The 15,174-nt window shown below is 34.1% G+C and overlaps 1 long non-coding RNA gene across 4 annotated transcripts; it reads left to right on the top strand.

Annotated features, from left to right (window-relative positions):
- The first annotated feature begins 2,319 nt into the window (after nucleotides 1–2,319).
- LOC111915145 (uncharacterized) lies at nucleotides 2,320–6,187 on the top strand. 4 transcript variants are annotated; one of them, XR_006185686.2, is made up of 8 exons: nucleotides 2,320–2,794; nucleotides 3,047–3,145; nucleotides 3,780–3,824; nucleotides 4,055–4,120; nucleotides 4,205–4,246; nucleotides 4,731–4,948; nucleotides 5,037–5,589; nucleotides 5,662–6,187. It is a non-coding gene; the product is annotated as an uncharacterized LOC111915145 (long non-coding RNA). The 4 variants fall into 4 exon arrangements; XR_006185687.2 differs by having other exon boundaries at nucleotides 4,731–5,188; nucleotides 5,292–5,589; XR_006185685.2 differs by having other exon boundaries at nucleotides 2,323–2,794; nucleotides 4,052–4,120; nucleotides 4,731–5,589; nucleotides 5,662–6,186.
- The last annotated feature ends 8,987 nt before the right edge of the window (nucleotides 6,188–15,174 follow it).

Below are 15,174 nucleotides of genomic sequence, written 5' to 3'. Positions count from 1 at the left end.
TATGGTTTCGGTTCTCAGTTTAAGTCTATCATTTTCATCCAAAAGGTTTTTAAGCATGTCCTTATGGTCCTTGGATTTAATGAAAGATTCTATTTTGTCCAGTCCATACATATAGGTCGGATTGACGTCATCAGATGATATCACACTCTCACAATTATAAGCTTCAGCATCAATTTCATCCTCCTTAAACTCAAGGAAGGGCAAAATCATGCGATGAATCTTTTGTCCTATTTCACAATCCAAGTGGAGCTGAGTAATATTAGTGTAAAGACGTTTGGCAATTAAACAAAAAACATTTCGCTGTTTCAACAACTTTAAATTGTCTCTTTGTAAATAAATGTTTTCATCTTTTGTTTTAACTAATTCTGACTTCTTCAGCTCGATCCACATGCGCCGTTCCTCACTCTTCGAAGACACCCTGCTTAATTGATCAGTTAGGTTAGAATTGGTGACTCGAGTTTGAGTTAAACTACTATCTAGATGAGAGATTCGAGAATTAACACTTTTTAGTTCTTTTTCATATGAGCATTGTGGTACTTTAAATGAAACAAAAACCGATTGTACCTTCTTGATCAGTTCATCGAGTTCGTTGAACTGCACGCTGAGCGGTTTGGCTGTAAAGCACATATCCTGCTGCTCCTTCGGTTCATTGCTTCCACCATCAGTGTTGTATCCCCTCATCTGAGATACTTCGGACACCATCAAGCACCTTCCTCCACTGCTCTCCTCTTTTGCCATACAAGCCTTTCCATGAGAAGGCTTCCTTACTTCATCGTCTTCAGAGTCGGTTGACCAAACTTCCACGCCACCAAACTCGTCATCAGCAACCGAACCCTACACAATTAGAGCATTCATAGAAGGGTTAGCGGTAGATTTCTTCTTCCTCATCTCATCAAGCTTTTTCTGCAACAAAGCTTCCTCATCCTTTTCAGCCATCTTTTTGAGGACACAATCCTTAGCATAGTGGTTTTTCCCTCCACAGTAGTAACAGCTTACTCCAGAATCACCCTCTGCCTTCGGTTCCTTCTTAGACTCATCAACCTTCGGTTCATCTTTAACCTTTTCTGAACTATAACTCCCCTGCCAGTTTCGGTTTTTGTTGCTAGGGAATCTCTTCTTAATGAACCTCTTGGGGTTAGATACCATCATAGCATAATCCTTAGCCGTGAGGTCATACTCCTCCAAGTTGAGGTCTTCGTCCTCCATCACAGCTTTACTTTTTGACAGGAGGGCCAACGAACCTAGGCTTGAGACAACATTCTTTTCCTGCAGCACAATTTTCTCCTGAGACTTGAGAATACCCACCAGTTTCGCCAAAGAATATGATTTAAACTGCTCATGGGCTTTAACTGTAGACACCACTACTCTCCAATCTGATCTTAGACCGTTTAAGAACGTAACCTTCTGCTCGATAAGCTTCCTTTCGATGTCATGTTTGATCATCTTGCTGAGAAGATGATTGAAGCAATCGAACGTTTGAGTCACAGTTTCTTCGGCTCCTTGCCTGAAATCTCCAAACTCAGATAAGAGCAAGGTTTGGATAGAGTGTTCAAGATCCTCATCTGTAGAGTACAGTTCACGAAGTCTATCCCAAACTTCCTTTGCCGTCGTGCATGAACTTACTAACCTGAAAGTGTCGGACTGAAGGGAGAATCTGATCAATCTTAACGCCTTGATATTGCACTGGAATTTATCCTTTTCATCTTGCGCAATATCTTTAACATCCTTCAGTAGATCATTATACTCCTTTTGAGTTTTAATAATCCTTGACGTTGCAGAGTGAGAAAAGGGTCCATTAATAATTGCTTCCCAGATGAGGTATCCATTATCCTCAGACCCTATAACATAGTCTTCAAAGTGATGCGCCCAGACTTCATAATCATGGGTGTATAGGATGGGAATCTTCGTGGTTGATCCAATGCTGTTGGAAATATTGATGGGATTCGATTGCGACTCGTCCATAATGATCGAATAACCTGTTTAAAGATCAGACTTGTAATAAATCAGATTAGGGCAAAACAATAAATATCAATATACGTCAATAATGAGATGACAGCTCAATAAATATCAGTAATTGCGGAAAACCCTAATTGAAACCTTTTTCACAGAAAAGAAGTGTATCGATTACACAGCCTCCTGCTTTGATACCAATTGATGAGATTAAAACTTAATCTTGAAGATCGATTAGATCTTAAACAGGTAAATAAAGACTTAAACAGCAAGAACGCAAAAATAATAAGTAACACAAGAATGAATCAAACGTGTCGAATGATTATAAAACAACCCTCAGAAGAGCTCGATCAAGAACATCAACTGTAGAGGGTTAGAAGGTTTACAGGAACGATAAAGAAAATCAAAGCTATCGTAATTCTCTATCTTGTATTCTAGATCGTTAACCTAATTATGCATGCAAGCATATACTTATATAATAAACCTAACAGGCTCTCGGTTGGACAGGCCCAAACCGAAGTACAAAATAATTGGACTAATAGCCGAGCCCAATAACACAATATTAAACAGATCTTCAACCCAACAAGAAGCGAAGTGGCTCAACAACGTTGGTCGGAGAGTGCACCAGCGTCATCGTCTCTTAACCCATTTGACTTTCTTCCTTATCAGTTTGGGTTTGGCTCCGCCGCTTCACCTTCGATCGTATTATATGTCTATCATCTCACCCTCTCTATCAATCAAAGGTTATTCGCTACAAGCAGATGACGTTCTTCTCTTGATTATCTCTCATCAAAGGTCATATGTGTTTCTTCAGGTGTAATGGTTCAACAGTTGTAAAATACAAGTAATCTGCTAACCAACACACTTCTATAATTCCGTCAGATTGATTTTCTGTATTCACTTCTACTATTCACTAAAATATATGATATAAAATTTTACTTATGCTCTTTTGTGCTGTTTTACTGTAAGTGAATCGGTACACACAAAGGTGATGGAAGCAATAACATGAATCCCCCGTTCTTTTTAGATTTTGAAATTAAAAATTGATTGTAGTTTATGACATTCATTCTTTTTTTTTTTCTTTCTCAAACTTTAGGGAAGAAACATATGTTCGACTTCATGGGAAACTGAAAGGCTTTTGCCTCCGTTGGATAGCGTTAACGGCAGTCCTGCCACCGATGGTGCTTTTGTCCAGGTATTTTCAACACAACCGACTCAAAAGGGTTTATTGAATGTTTTTATCTGTTGAATATCGAAGAATCCCTACATGCCATCAAATGAATTTATGATATTTTTCAACTTTGGTTGGGGTTAAATTAATATGTTCGAACGAAATCTTTGGTTTCAATTGGTCTTTCATGAGGCATACATGGTAACAACTATGTTATATATGATTGATTACTGAATTTAAGAGACGATATCCACCTATTTCTGCTTTTAATTTCTCAAAATGTATGTCTTTTGTAATTTTGATATGCCTGTTTACCATGTTCAATTGAAGATACAAAATCTACCCTAATTTGACAATTTTGAAATTTCACTTGCTTTTGTATGAAGGTGTAATTCCTCAAGAATTCATACTCGTTAAATGGTTGACTCTTGACTATGCTAGGTTCAATAGGTTATATGTTCTCTTTTCTCTCTATGTTTGATCCGAGTGAATGCTTTTTCTTTTGATCATTCATTTGTTTTATAAATTATTGATATGTTCTTTATGTCTGCAGTTTCTGTCAAATTAGCAATTGAATTCTCATTTTTCATTTCATTTTTTGTTTTATGTGTTATGTAATAAGTGTGATACTGTTACTAATATTAATATCTCCTTGAAGGCTCGAAGGGCATTTTGGTCACTGAAAGGCATTATAAGGCTTCAGGTAGTTGTTTGTGGTCAAATGGTCAGACTTTCTACAAGTTGTCCTCAAATGCTTAAAAAAAAGACATCTACAAGAACATTTGCTAACTCATCCTTTTTATTTAGTTATCTCTCTTATCATACAATATCTCCCCCCTTTTTTACATCAATTTATCCCATTACACATATTTACTAATTTCACAATGCTATGTTTTCTATCCAACTGATATTGTCTTACTGCTTCATTAGCAGAAGGACCATGCTCACTTGCTTTAAACATCCCTGAAAAAGCTTTTAACAAATGCATTTGGTGTTAAGGTACTCATTCCCATTCTACTGAAATATTACTAATTTTAATTTTATTTTCTTATGAGATCTATACTTAAATCACTTGGTGTGTAGGTCATTACATCGAGATTTCAGGAGTCGATCCAACTCTACTTGGTAGGTTATATTTTCTATTTTTTTTTGCAACTTTTGGTAGATGTACATGTAATTGTATCATCAAAATAAACAATGGTGACCTTAGTTAATTTCGTGAACTTTTAATTGAATTATAGATCTTTTCATTTGACAATTTAATGACTTAAATAAAAGAATTGATGTTTTGTCCAACTTCTTTTCTGGAATCACCTGTTTTCCTTTCCAACCCACTGGTAAGCTCATTGCAATTGTTTTTTTTTGTTTTTTTTTGTTTTTTTTTTTGTTTTTTTTTTTTATGGAATTATAGATCTTCTCATTTGACAATTTAATGACTTAAATAAAATAATTGATGTTTTGTCCAACTTCTTTCCTGGAATCACTTGTTTTCCTTTCCAACTCACTGGTAAGCTCACTACCACTGTTTCTAACAGAGACTGATAAAATACAGGGGGTACATTAGTAATTTACTATAGTAAATGATCTCAATTGATTCTTTCTTTTGTAGGTTAAAACATCCCGAACTACTGTAAAGTTCCAATTCGTTCCAAATGGTAATGTAGAAGCTCCATGATGTTCTTCGATTCCTCTAATAGGATTGAAGAAAATTTCTTTGAAGACACTAATAACACTTCTTTTTCCTCTAAGCCAAAAGAGTAACATACCTTTAAAAGTTATTTTACGTTCAAAATTTTAAGGGGGAGAAGCCTTTGATCGAATTCGATTGTAATATACCAAACTTTCAATTTTTTATTTGAAATCTGAGAATTTTAAGACTAAAATGTTTTATTTTTTAAATCTTACAACTTACCAGAAGTAATATATGAAATATTGGAGGACCGATCTAGCGAAGATGAGATAGTAGGAAGGCCTGATATTCGTCGGACTTTGGAAGATTTGGTTAATAGCATGAAAGGTAGCAAAAGACTCGATGGAAAGACATTTGTGATCAACCTTAAGTCCATGGTATTATATCATTCCCATTTTCTCTACCAACACTTTCAAAGTATATTGTTCTGCATTAACATAGTGATTTGACTAATTTTTAGAGATTAATCTTATTTTCTAGTTTTTCGAGTCTGATTCTAATCAGCCTCCACCTACAAATCATCGTGGTGTAAGTTTGTAAAAGCTTTATTTTTTCTATTTTTTCGATTTCAACAAACATGGAAACAAAAGTTTTTCATTTATCATATTTGGAAAGCGTAACATGCATATATTACTATTATGATAATAATAATTATCATTTTTTATATGCTGGTAAGTGGATCGATCTTTGAGAAGCATACAAAACCTCCATCACACCTTTTCGCTTCTTACAAATATGAAGGAACGATTCTATGACAAAATGGAAATCAAACTTCAAGGTCAGCAAAACACAATTATATGCTCATTTTTAATAAGTAAATTACTATTTAATTCTCAAAATTTAATGATAGGTTCATGGTTCTGGGCAGACATGGATACAATTTTGTCAAACTAATTTCTAAATTTTCTATTATATGTGTGTTTCTGTTTATTACAAACTACATTTTTTTTTTTTTTTTTTTTTTTTTTTTTTTTTTTTTTTTGTGATAATTAGTTTGCATTCATATTGGTTTTTATATTGGTTTGTCAAATTTCATAACTCATTTTATATGTTAGAGATTTTCTACAATAGAAAGAATGTTATAAAGATGGTTCTGTTGTCCTTATTGGACTTGATATTTGACAATCTAGAAACATATATTGAAAATCTTTGGTATTAAAGTAGGGCTGACAATTCTCGACACGACACGCGACACGACACGAAATAAATGGGTTTGGGTTGAGTTTTTCAACCCGACAACCCGTCAACCCGTTTATTAAACGGGTCATATATGGGTTTCTCAAAAAATAAACGGGTTGACCCGCCAACCCGTTTATATTCTTAATAAAAAAAAATTATTATATTTTTAAATGTATTTATGTATCAAGTATTAATATTTAATAAGTATTATGTAATATATACTATTTATTCATAGACCATTTGATTGTTTTGACATTATTACTCGTGGTAGATGGTCTAAGGTCATAAGTTGTAACCTATAAGGCTAAGTCTGTAACATGTTTCTATGAATGTTTTTAATTTTCATTTGGATGTTTAAGACTTAAATATCTAAAATTTAGACCCACGAACCCAAATCTGACCCACGAACCCGCCAACTTGTGAACCCCTATAAATAAATGGGTTGGTGGGTCATATATGTGTTTATGTTCAAAACCCGCCAACCCGCCAACCCGAACACGACACGATTGTCAGGCCTCTATTAAAGTTTGAAGATGAAAAGTAATTTCATTGAATTAAAATCTTTGGTATTAATATTTGAAGTTGAAAAGTAATTTCATTGTTTATTTAAATTTTTGTTAGATATCGGACAAAAAATAAATAGTATATGATGCTTACATTTAGCAGATTGGAATTTACCTGCTGCTACAAAAGGCTTGAATGTAGCCATGGTTTGTTTGACATTGACTGGAACCTTTAATGCGTAACATACTCTACAATTTCTTCCTCTATTCTTTAAAATGTATTCCTAAAATATACTTTTTGTATTGATAAAGGTCATTGATATTTTTGGAGCACCTATATGGGGTTCACAAAAGAGTTAAGATTTTTTCAATACTTCTCAACGGACAATAAAAGTTCAAAACCAACCCCGGTTTCTCATCTAGTTTAAAATATATAAAGACAAAAAGTTACACGAAATTTACAAATATAAATATTTTGAGGGCTTTAATATGTAATTTACTCAATTTTAATAAATTGGTAGACTTAATATAATGAACTTTTAAATATGGTTATACATGATAATAACACCAATAATATATATCTTCACATTCTTAAAAAGTGCATGTACTCGTAACATTAATTAATATTATTTTATTTCAAATTAACTTACATATTAAATTTTAGGACTAATTCCATAAAAGTCACTAAATTATACGAAAATTTGATTTTGACATTGCATTATTTTTTGTCTCAAATTTAACACTTCGTTTACCAATTTGTTACAATTCTAACAACTTAACCAATTAGTCAGGTTGTTTGCTAACGTGACATGATGACGTGTCAGTTTTGATAACGTGGCATGTTGACATTTCAAAATTAAAAAAAAAATATTACACAAATGACACTAAGTTTTCAAATTTTCAATTTTGACACTAAGTTGTCATTTTTTTTTTCAAATTTTAACACTCCATTTATCATGTTCCAAATCGAAATCATTTTTTTCTAATTTTGTTCAAAGTTAACCATTTTCATTTGGAACCAAATAAATAATTTTTTTACTTATGAAACCGTATAAATATATTCATTCATTTAGAAACCACATTTTTTTGTATAAATAAAAGGTTTTTACATTCAAACCATAATGTTATGTATAAATATATATTAATTATATTATAATCGTATTTTAATTAAGCAAACAATTTTAATATGAGATTAGAGGTGCGGAGTCGACAAATATTATATAAGATAATGTGATCTCGGGAACACAAGGGTCTGAGGGTTGCATTAACTATCTGACTGTGCACACCGCACCTCTAAGATCATATTAAAATTGCATATTTAATGAAACTTTGATTATAATATAATTAATATATATTTATATAATGTCCCAAAAATACTAGATACAATTTTTGTTTTTAAATCAATCAAAATATTCATTCATTACTTTCAAAGACAGTGATAGTATCAAAAGTGTTTCCAGTAACATTAGACTAGTAACAAAATCATAAGTATGAAATATCATGTGGATGCGATGCAATTATGCCAGACTCTTCCCCTTGGAACTAGAAGTTCCTGGAATATTTAAACACAAAATCGTAAGCATAAAGTTTAGTGAATTCAACAAAATACTAAATATCATACATAAGATAACGGGTCTATTTCAACCCCAAGAAGATGTTATGGTCCAAATCATAGTCTTACTCCATGCCGTGGGCCAAATCATGGTATTTACTTGTACTAGTTCCAGGGCCAGATCCTAGTCTTCCATATAATTATCAGGGGCCAAACCATGGTCTTACATGCAAATTCTAGAGGCCAAACCATGGTCTTTCATATAAAAGCCAAGGGCTGAACCTTGGTCTTCCATATAAGTGTCACAAAGACAACTACCATCCTACATAGTATAGTGAGAGAACTCACCTCAAACTCAAATATGATCAACCACAACTTGAACTAATCAAGGAAACGATGTTGCATCCCACCTATCGAAATATTCAAGATTAGTCTTTAGGGTAGAGGTAACTCTTGGAAGGACCATATTGACATGTTCTGAATAGAGGTAACTCTTGTTCAGAATTGATAGTTATATGGCAATATGGAAATGTTTCCATAATGGGATTTGGATATTGAGATCTATGTGAGAGTTAAAACTTTAACGCAAGAAGGATGTTAAAGGAATGCTCTTTAAATGTGAGACTTCCTTTCCATGGAATTGTTTTGTAACCAATCTCCAATGGAATGTTTTGTAGTATCATTGGCAAATTCTCAGTGACTTTGGTGCCTTGACATTACAATAAGATCATTGCATGTAAGTATAGTATTAATTTGGACGGACCATATTGACATGTTCTTAATAGAGGTAACTCTTGTTCATAATTGATAGTCGTATGGAAATATGGAAATGTTTCCATAATGGGAGTTAGATATTGAGATCTATGTGAGAGTTAGAAACTTTAATGCAAGAAGGATGTTCAAGGAATGCTCTTTGAATGTGAGACTTCCTTTCCATGGAATTGTTTTGTAACCAATCTCCAATGGAATGTTTTGTAGTATCATTGGCAAATTCTCATGACTTTGGTGCCTTGACATTACAATAGGATCATTGCATGTAAGTTTAAACTCTAACGGATTCTAGTAGTGGTAAGAATTTGGTATTCTTACAGTGTGATAAGGATTTGGAATTGTGAAATGAGCATCATTGGAAATGTGTTCAATTTATCTGTTTCACAAAGAAAGGACCATAGATAAACATAGTGTGCGTGCTTGGAGCATGTCATGACTATTGTTTTAATTCAAGTATTAATTTGATAACTCGAAACATTATACAATGAATAAAGTCTAATTAATATGGTGATTAAATAATAACTATTTTATTTATATTCAAAAGTTTTGAGACCATAGTTAATTAGATAATTCTTGTGTTTTACTTCGCATGTTTTACTTCCCGAATAACTAGGTTATTCAAACATCCATAGTCGATCATACTTTTGGAAGTAAGTAGTGAACTAAGACTGTCATGAATCCGACTGTAGATTGTCCAAGAGCTTAGACATGGCACAAGTTTGCTGCAGTGATCACGAGTACTCCTGAATAGGAATTTGAGTGTTGGATCAACCCACGCTCAGTGAATTACTTCATGGATTTTATCACGAGTAATTTTGAGATGATAATATCTTATATTCTTGAAACGGAGATATATGAGTTGTTGTTTACGAGTCGGTTGTGCATTGATAATACGTAAACACATCAGTAACTTGATGTTATAAAACGTATTGTTGTGTGTGATTTGATGAGTAAAAAGTACAATCATATGAGTCAAATTTTATTTGTTCCTTTTACCCTTAGTGGGATTAAACCGATGTCCGTGGGCCCCTCGATGATTTAGTGATGACATCTTAAGCACTTGGCCAAGCCTAGACTAAGTTGATGTGTTCAATTGTAGTCTTAGTTAGTCGTCATGAATCAGAAATTGGGAAACAAAATTTGTACTGAGAGAATGATTAAAATCCATGTCTCATGTCCATATGATATCTTGTAGAATGGTGGAATATTTGATCACTTATCTAAGGACAAGTCACTGACTAGGTCAGAGTTCGACAGCGGCTTTTGGTAGCTAAAATTTACCAGTCAATTTTTGAAGTTATACTTGCAGATATAGTTATTAGAATTATCCAAGTGGGAGACTGTTGGATTAGGTGTCTAATCACATAACTATAATTGGTATGTACTTGAATTGATAGTAGCAATGTCCTTTTGGGTTGCCTTCAAACCTGGCAATTGAATAAGATAACTGTTAGAGAGAGAAGAATGATTTATTAATTTATTACTTGGTTAATAAATTAATTTGAAATCAAGATAAATGATTTATTATTATATTATGGATATAATATATTAATTAGAAATTATATTTTTTAATTAATATTTAATCAGAAATTGATTTGGAATTAATTTTGGGATTAAAGGAATTAACTGAAACTGCAGGGACTAAAGGTGACAATGTTCAATAGTTGAGCATTAAGCATTTTAGAACCTCTCTAAAGGGTGGGAACGAATTCTAGGGTGTTCCTAGGGTTTCCTTGGGATCTAAGGGTGCCTTGGATGCCTTAGGGAGGAAGTTAAGGAATTAGGGTTATCTTGGATACACCTGCCTAATCGAATACCATCCTAGCACTTATATAAACCCTCTTAGGGTTATATTTCGACATATACACTCCAAAAAGAACCTAAGGGCCAAATTCTACTCTACTTCTCTCTCTCTCTAATGTATTCCTTGGTTGTTAGGTTTGTTTGTGAGCCATTAGAGGCGCGACACTTGTGGCGATTGCTAACAAAGTTCAAGATCTTCAAGGATTTGATTGTTATTACAATATAACAATCAAGGTATGCATCCTAAACCTAATTATGTTAATTTCAAAAATTAAATGTGTCTCCTAGGGTTTCTATTTTTTGTGTTCAATGCTTGTATGTCTAATAGTGAAAACATAGATCCTAAAATTAGGGTTGCATGCATACATATGATTGTTTGCTATGTATAAAACCCATCAGATTTTGCGAGAGAGGGTTAATTCTGCGAAACTCCTATTGATACAGGAGGGAAAGGAGCAATGGTGATTGGGGTAGAGACAGTAGAAGTGGGTGAAGGAACGGAGTCATCCTGGAAAAATTCATCTATAATAGGAACATATGTTGGAATTTCAAAGGTTACCTCAGGATTATAAGAGAGTGGTTGCGAGACCTATGGTTGAGAAGATGCAGCTATATCATCCTGTTCGTTGTGATTAGCCCCTTGTATCGGAACCTCCGAAACCGTGTTTGACTGTGAGTCGTCATTGTCACTCGGAGTCGGAGTTCGTGGTCTGCAAGCCACTTTCTTGACCTTTCATTTTTTAGGAGTTTGAGCTGGTTCAGATGGACCAACCTTCGCAGTCCTTTTATTTCCACCCTTCTTGGGTTTGTCCACCTCATCAAGGACCTGTTGCATTTCATCGGTCAAAGGCTGAAAGCCTGAGATGGGTAGACTGCGATAGGTTCACAGTACTTCACTTGCAACTGGAACATCTCGAAGCATCGCTTCAGGAATTAAGCCGATAAACGAAAACTTGGAATTGACCGCGAGAATTATGTTGGTGGTGTGGAAAGTCTGAATCCCTACCATTACAGAAACGTCAAGAACATGAATATTATGCTTGCTGATCCCCCGTTGAACAACGGTCCAGAAGTGAGCACATGAGATTTCACTGTGTCGTGTTGTGGAGTGAGTGCTTTGAACCAATTGTGCCGAGAGAACTGAACCATAATCCAAATTAATGCTGGAGTAGATACCATTCATTATCGTCATAAAGAATTTGCTGGCACAGTCAGATCCGGTAACCCTCTCCGAGAAGCTCTTGAATAGAAGTGTGAAGATTCTGTTCCACATCGGTGGTAAATTAGGCTTCTTGAACTTGGAAACAGCAATCAACGTTTCCTTGTAGCCCATCTGGTAAAACATCTCCAGAATAGCTAATGATGCTCTCGTGGTCAATCAGATCACGACCCTGTGGAAACTATAGGAGGCTACAAAACCTCGCCTTTGTGATTTAGGTTTTCTGGTTGAAGATCTCGAACGTAATCAACTCATTACCCTTTGTATAGCTTGTAGTGGAATAGGCTTTCGATAGATGAACCATGGGAACAATCTCCATTTTGGTGAGAGCATTAACTAGTGGAAAATACTTCAAGCACTCGATGATTGGTTGAAGAAATCTGTCGTATTTTGTTGGGTTAAGGTCGAGAATCATGTTTTGATTTTCCTTGAGATTAAGAATCGAGGATTGGGCCATCTGTTCTGTTGCAGAAAGGGTTTCTGATAAAGCTGCCATGGAAACTTGAAGAAGGAGATGAATAGTAGAAATAGAAATCAGCGATAGTACTGTGAAATATTTGAGAGTGATAATGATTGATGAATTGGAAAAAATCTTTTATGCCATATGTCAGGAGAGAGAAAATAAACGTTTGGTGCTTCAATCCCCTGAAAAAGTGCCTGGAAAAGCGCAAACAGGTTGGCGTGCGTTAGGCGGTGTAACTGCTGGTGTGATTTTAGGAGCCGTTTCAAATTCCACGCGCCTAAAACTATTGGATCCTAGGCAATGATCTCTTCCTTGGGAGTCAAGAGAGACTCTAAAGTGTCTATGTGGTTTCCGATGAATTACCAACATCTGTTTGTAGAGAAACAATGAAAGGCATCTTTTAATAAGGTGAATGTGGAGGCTTCTTCTTCAATTAAGTCTGAAACTCAATATAATTCTGAACGTTCCTATGAAGTACTTTTTGGACCACTGTAGTCATGAAAACAAGTATGATTGGGAATACATTTATGTGACTAGAAAAATATAGAAATCTAAAAAAAACACTAGATCTATTGGGAAGAAATGCTTTGGACTAGAACATTTCATTAAGATCTCGCAAAAGAAAAAGAGTTTTCTTGGTACAAACCACGAAAGTGATCATTCGTTAATTCCTTGGTGAATAATCTAGAACAGTTAAAATGTTCACCGTCAATTCATAAGTATGTGTTGAATTGTGGGTTTCATTTACTTCATGGTGAAAACGAATTTAAGATCATTAACGCAAAATTTGTGTAACCATAAACCTCAAAGTTAACTTCCGAGAGTCTCAAGGGTTACTTTTATGAATACGAAAGTGATGGAGAAGTAGTGAGAGGTGGTTCCAAAGAAATTTAGTACCTCTGCTATGCGAAAGGGACTAAGCAGTCAACTCTTAACTCAATATGAGAAGAGTAAGGGCTCGTTTGATAATGCTTCTAACTGGATCCAATAGAGGACCCGGTCCAAAAACGATCAATCAACATGTTTGATTTCGTTTTAAACTCAAGGACTCGGTCCATGCTGTGGACTCGGTCCAAGAAAAAGGACTGATTCGGTCCTTCACTTTCAATTGATGGACTGGGACAAAAATGTTCGTTGCCTTGTTATTTCCGATTTCACCCTATGCTTTGTGACAACCTCCATTAAAAAAGGCAGCAACATCGTTCCTCCCAACCCCGATCTGCTGCTCACCGACTGCTTTCTTCCTCCGACCACTCAACTGGAGATGCTTGCTGACCAGATTAGTGTGATGTTATTTGCTTATTTTTTTTGTTGTTGATATGCACTTGCTTTGCTCGATTTGTGCTTAATGTGATGTTATTTGCTTTTTTTCTCGATTTTCTACTGTTATTGTTGTTGTTGTCCTTTTTTTCCTGCGTCGCCCCCTTCCTGTTAGTTTCTTATCTCAACTCCTCTCTATCTCTGCAAAATGATTCTGAGTCCACTTTCTTTGGTGGTTTCCTTTATACTGTAGTTATATCAAAACTACTCCCTCGTTCCAATAATGTTATTATCATTGCAATACAAAATGACAGGTATGACATTTGATTATTATTATTATTATTATTATTATTATTATTATTATTATTATTATTATTATTATTATTAGTATTTTGTAAATCCAAAGTTTTGATAATTTTCTCTAATGTTATACTCCCATTTACATGATTATGATGGAGTCTAACATTGTAAACTTGTTTCTTATTTTCAACACGTATTATTGCTTCTTGGTGCCTTTGAATCTTCATGTGCTTGTGTTTGTTGTATACTTGTACCGGCTTAGCATGAAAATGTTTAAGCATGCATGACCTCAAATGCATTGGATTGAAACTAATGTTGATTAGACAAATTTACAATTTTTTTTATCCTACTAGAAAAAGGCGGGACAAAGATAAGAGTATTAAAAATATTTTGTAGTTGTTCTGTAGTTTGGAAGTTTATATTTTGCTTTATTTGTTCAAATGTTGTTATTTGATCTTCAAAATGATTCCATGTATAACAATGTAGTCAATATACCCAATTTTTTAACAAAAGATAAGACACAGAAAAAGAAGACATTACAATAGAACACAATGTACACCAAATTGTAAAACTAGGTTTGACATTTCTCACAAAACAAGTGTACAATTAGCCAAGTTCCAACCACAAATAATTCAAACAGACTTTTAAATTGGATAGTTTTATATGAAGAAGAATTTCATTGAATTAGGCTATATATTTGTGTTTATGCGAAAAATGTGTGTATATATGTGTAAAAAACAGAATGCAGAAACAGAGAATGATGAGTTTTATATGCTATGAATTTCTTAATATATATATATATATATATATATATATATATATATATATATATATATATATATATATATATACATATATATTTGATACTTCCACATAAAAACAGATGAATGGTTCGTGTGTATGTTTGTTGGTATGCTTTGTTATGTTTTAAAAGATATGTTTGACCTTGGAGAAATAAGGAGGGTGGAATGTTTTTATAAAAAATGTTGTTTGAGTTTTTTTAAAAGATATGTTGTTTGAGGGTAATATAGTCATTTTGGACAGTCAGTTAGATGATAAATCAAACAACAAATTTCTGTAGGAAGTTAACTCAGTAAGAACTTCCAACCCAGTCAGCTTCTAACCTAGTCAGTTCTAATTCAGTTAGTAACTATCAAATGACCCCTAAGGTAGCTCGTGACTTATGTTAATAAGTAGCCTAATTGGGAAGAAACGATTGGTGTTATCGATTCATTAAGGTTTCAACTTAGAGTCTTAGAGGCTTTTAGACGACATGCAACAACAATGCTTCTAGGGACACTTAACTAGTGTAA

This window comes from Lactuca sativa, chromosome 8, assembly GCF_002870075.4.
Source record: "Lactuca sativa cultivar Salinas chromosome 8, Lsat_Salinas_v11, whole genome shotgun sequence".
Lineage (NCBI taxonomy): Eukaryota > Viridiplantae > Streptophyta > Magnoliopsida > Asterales > Asteraceae > Lactuca > Lactuca sativa.
Note: the sequence above shows the minus strand (reverse complement) of the source record. Positions and strands in the feature narration are given on the sequence as shown.